The following is a 5427-nucleotide window of genomic DNA, read 5'->3' as shown; positions in this document are numbered from 1 at the left end:
GTAACAACTGTTGATACAAGTCTTAACTTGCTACTCTATATTTTGAAACAAAAAATCTATTATCAATATTATTGACAGAAAAGCACCAGACGCCAGATTTAACAACATTGGCAAAATTACAATAGAAGGTTGATGTTACAGCAACAGCATCAGCAATGGATCGCCTAGGTTAGTAACTATCCCTTTCATTCGCCTTCTTCAGGCTGCAGTGCACTAAGGGAAAGCCTTGAATTCCATAATGGAATGCCCAGTACTTCCTTCACATTTATATTGAGGCCCTCTCCAGCTTTTACAGTTGTTGTATAGACAGAGCCTCAGAGAGCAACAGTCTTCCATTAGGGGTTACCCTTTACCAGATTTTACAGAGCCCCGTGGCACAGAGTGGTAAAGCTGCAGTACTGCAGTCGGAGCCCTCCTCACGACCTGAGTTCGATCCCAGCGGAAGCTGGTTCAGGTAAGCGGCTAGAGGTCGACTCAGCCTTCCATCCTTCCGAGGTCGGTCAAATGTGTCCCCAGCTTGCTGGGGGGAAAGTGTAATGACCGGGGAAGGTAATGGCAAACCACCCCGTCAAAAGGTCTGCCGTAAAAACGTTGTGAAAGCAACGTCACCCCAGAGTCGGAAACCACTGGTGCTTGCATAGGGGACCTTTCCTTTCCTTTGTCAGATTTAAAATGTCTCTGTGCTAAGCTATTGGGCCTTCCATTATTGAATTCAAGGCTTTACCTAGTGTACTTCAGCCTGAAGAAGGCGAATGAAATAGATAGTGACCTAGGCAGTCCATTGCTGCTGCTGTCGCTGTAACATCAACCTTCTATATCAACGGTTCTTTCTTTTATACAGTTTTTTTCCCCTTTTGTAACAATATCACTTTTCTGTACAGCCATCTCTTTCTGTATAACCTCCATGTGATGACTGGAAATCTGGAATTACAGCTGAGAGTCTCTGGAAGGTGGATTCTGTGGCCTTTTACCATGCCAATGCCCCTCCCCTCCTCAAGCCCCTCCCTCATCAGGCTCCACCCCCTACGATCACTAGGAATTTCCCAACCTGGAGCTGGCAAACCAACAATCAACCCACCTTGCTTCCAAGCAGCCTCCTAGCTGAAACCTCAACTGAGGCTGGTAATTTAACAGTGCAATCCTTAGCAGGTCTACTCAGAATTCTACTAAAGTCTACTCAATGGGACATACTCCCAGGAAAGTGTTTTTAGGATTGCACTGTAAATCTCTTAATCCCAGATAGTCAAGTCTGTCAAGCATGCGGTTTCAATGACGAGTCGGGTTTGATACAAGACTACGTTTATTGATAGACCCATACTTTCAGTATAACAGATTCTTGAGAGCGATGCTAAAGATACAGTGATACAATACTTTTAAGGCTAACTTCAAAAGGATTCCAAAAGGTGGGGGCGAGGGATGCGCTCTCACGCATAAACTGTCATAAATGTCTACATTCTCATGGCGTTATCAGGACTCCGTCCTTGCTTTCCCCAGATGTGTCGCACTCCCTAACAGGAATGTATGGGAAGGTGCTGATTACTTTTTCTCAAGTTAGTTTCGTTTCTCTCTACTTCTACTTTGCAAGCAATAAAGCAAAAAGGGGGAGGGGAAAGAATAACAGAGCTAACAGACCTTGGTCCTCCATGATATTTCACAGACCAGTTTTATGGAGGACCCTAAAACAACCAATTGCCAATGGAATTTTACCATGCTTGACAAAGTCAAGTTAGTTTTTATTGGCATAGAATATATAGATATATATATATCAGAGCAAATTGGTTTAAAAAAAAAGATAAAATGGAACGATTGCATACATATACATCAGAAAAAGCATAAACATAAACTGTTTCTATGAGATCCTCTGGCGTGCCTTCAAAACAGAATAAAGAAACTTAGCCACTTTCTCAGTGATATTAGATGAAGTATTGTTCAAAAGTCTATAGACCTTAAGTACATCAGACCAATCAACCATGCTAACTAAAAAAGGATATAAATACTTGTGACGAAGATCTGTATACAAATTACAATAAAGAAGAATATGAGGAAGAAGAAGAAGAAGATATTGGATTTATATCCTGCCCTCCACTCCGAGGAGTCAAAGAGCGGCCTACAATCCCCTTTCCCTTCCTCCCCCACAACAGACACCCTGTGAGGCAGGTGGGGCTGGAGAGGGCTCTCACAGCAGCTGCCCTTTCAAGGACAACCTCTGCCAGAGCTATGGCTGACCGAAGGCCATTCCAGCAGCTGCAAGTGGAGGTGATGGGAATCAAACCCGGTTCTCCCAGATAAGAGTCCACACACTTAACCACTGCACCAAACTGGCTCTCCTACACCAAACTGGCTCTCCTGACTCCACACATTTTTGCTTACAAAGACAGTATCTGACTGAGTAGGCTGTCTTGTTAAATCTGCCATAAAGAATGGCCGAGGGCATGGCGTTGCATCTGGCAAGGGAAAAAGCTCTATGCTGCTGTGGCACCTGCAAGACGGTGAGGCCATTTCTCAAAACTCAGTGGGGAACAAGTTTTCTTAGCCAGACTGAGACTTGGTGCTCAGTATCTAGCAACCTGTTTTTAATTTTTGGGACTGCGGTGGTGAAGGACAGCATGGACAATAGTTCTAGGGATAAACCCATTGCTTTTATTTTTCTCTTAATATGTGCTGACCAATTTGACAAATTAAATTCAGAGAGCGTTTGAGAGATATAGCTCCCAGGTTCAAAGCTGTAGTGCAGGCGTAGCCAGAATTTGAAGGCCATGAGCCATGCACTAGTAACCACTGAAGACATGGCAGTTTCTAAGCAGATAACTGCATGTGGAACACATTTTGGCATGCCCAGAATTTTACGCAAGAATTTGGATTGGACACGTTCGATAGCACATTCATAAAATCCAATCCAGATTGGGATGCCATACAGATAATAATCCTAGATAATACCTCAGAAGGTTGGACCTGTCAAGCATGGTGAAATTCCATTGATAATTGATTGTTATAGGGTCCTGCCTGAACCTGTGAAGTATCATGGAGGATCCTACTTAGTCAGCTTTGTTATTCTTTTCCTCCCCGCCCCCCCCGGGTCCTGCTTTATGGCTCACAAGCAGAATTAGTGAGAACTGAAACTAACATGAGAAGAAGTAATCAGCACCTTCCCATACATTCCTGTAAGGGAGTACGGGACATCTGGGGAAAGCAAGGACGGAGTCCTGATAACACTATGGGAACATAGGCATTTATGATACCCCGCAGCCCCCTCCCTTGGAATCCTTTTGAAGTAAGCCTTAAAAGAATTGTATCAATGTATTGGCAGCATTACTCTCAAGAACCTGTTACACAGAAAGTATCGGTATCTCAATAAACGTGGTCTTTGTGTCAACTTCGACTCGTCATTGAACCCACATGCTTGACAAGACGAAGACCAATGGGTTGAAATTAAATCAAAAGAATGTTCAACTAAACATCAGGAAGAACTTTCTGACCGTTAGAGCAGTTCCTCAGTGGAACAAGACTTCCCCGGGAGGTGGTGGGCTCTGCTTCCTTGGAGGTTTTTCAACAGAGGCTAGATGGCCATCTGACAGCCATGAAGATCCTGTGAATTTAGGGGGAGGTGTTTGTGAATTTCCTGCATTGTGCAGAGGGGTTGGACTGGATGACCCTGGAGGTTCTATGATTCTATGATTCTAAGCTGGAAGGGGTCCAGAGGAGGAGGATGAAGCTGGTGAGGGGTCTGGAGACCAAGTTCTATGAGGAAAGGTTGAAGGAGCTCAGCATGTTTAGCCTGGAGAGGAGGCGGCTGAGAGGTGATAGGATCACCTTCTTCAGGGACTGGAAGGGCTGTCGTATAGAAGATGGTGGGGAATTGTTTTCTGTAGCCCTAGAAAGCAGGACCAGAACCAATGGGTTGAAATTAAATCAGAAGAGTTTCCAGCTTAACATTAAGAACTTCCTGGCCGTTTAGAGCAATTTCTCAGTGGAACAGGCTTCCTCGGGAGGTGGTGGGCTCTCCTTCCTTGCAGGTTTTTAAACAGATGCCAGATGGCCATCTGACAGCGATGAAGATCCTGTGAATTTAGGGGGAGGTGTTTGTGAGTTTCCTGCATTGTGCAGGGGGTTGGACTAGATGACCCTGGATGGTCCCTTCCAACTCTGTGTTGAAGGAGTTGGAAAACATGAGACCTCTCCTCCTTTGGAGGTTTACAAACAGAGGCGAGGTGGCCCTCTGACAGCAATGATGATTCTGTGAACTCGGGCAGATCATGGGAAGGAGGGCAGGAAGGGTCGCATCAGCGCTCAGTTCTCGTGGCCCTTTCTGACACGGCCAGGGAAATGCCAATTGCCACTTTGGGGTCAGGAAACAACTTTTATCCAGTTTTGCCAGGGATTCTGGAGAGGTTGTTATTATTATTATTATTGCCATCTTCTGGGCTTGGAGCAGGGGCCATTGGGGGCATGGCAGGGAAGTATTTGTGAGTTTCCTGCATGGTGCAGGGGGTTGGACTAGATGACCCTGGAGGTCCCTTCCAACTCTATGATTCTACGCATGCCCAGTTTCGCAAGGGGCGGTATGGTAAGGCTGAAAGAAACCCCTAAGCCACTTCAAGCAAGTGTATGGAGAGGAATCATATACCTTTTCCGAATACATTTTCTAAAAAGGGTCCCTTTTTTGAGCAGGAAAGCACAGGAACGCAGTTCTGGCTGGCTTGGCGTCAGGGGTGTGTGGCCTAATATGCAAATGAGTCCCCTGCTGGGCTTTTTCTACAAAAAAGGCCCTGTTTCTAAATAATACTTCGCCCGACACAACAAATTGGTGTCAAGCCAGAAGTGATAATCCTTGGAAACATCAAAGAAGAAGAAGAAGAAGATATTGGATTTATATCCCGCCCTCCACTCCGAAGAGTCTCAGAGCGGCTCACAATCTCCTTTCCCTTCCTCCCCCACAACAGACACCCTGTGAGGTAGATGAAAATATTGGATTTATATCCCGCCCTCCACTCCGAAGAGTCTCAGAGCGGCTCACAATCTCCTTTCCCTTCCTCCCCCACAACAGACACCCTGTGAGGTAGATGAAGATATTGGATTTATATCCCGCCCTCCACTCCGAAGAGTCTCAGAGCGGCTCACAATCTCCTTTCCCTTCCTCCCCCACAACAGACACCCTGTGAGGTAGATGAAGATATTGGATTTATATCCCGCCCTCCACTCCGAAGAGTCTCAGAGCGGCTCACAATCTCCTTTCCCTTCCTCCCCCACAACAGACACCCTGTGAGGTAGATGAAGATATTGGATTTATATCCCGCCCTCCACTCCAAAGAGTCTCAGAGCGGCTCACAATCTCCTTTCCCTTCCTCCCCCACAACAGACACCCTGTGAGGTAGATGAAGATATTGGATTTATATCCCGCCCTCCACTCCAAAGAGTCTCAGAGCGGCT

The sequence above is a fragment of the Heteronotia binoei genome, chromosome 2 (assembly GCF_032191835.1).
Source record: "Heteronotia binoei isolate CCM8104 ecotype False Entrance Well chromosome 2, APGP_CSIRO_Hbin_v1, whole genome shotgun sequence".
Lineage (NCBI taxonomy): Eukaryota > Metazoa > Chordata > Lepidosauria > Squamata > Gekkonidae > Heteronotia > Heteronotia binoei.
The sequence above is the reverse complement of the archived record's forward strand: the minus strand, read 5'-3'. Positions refer to the sequence as shown.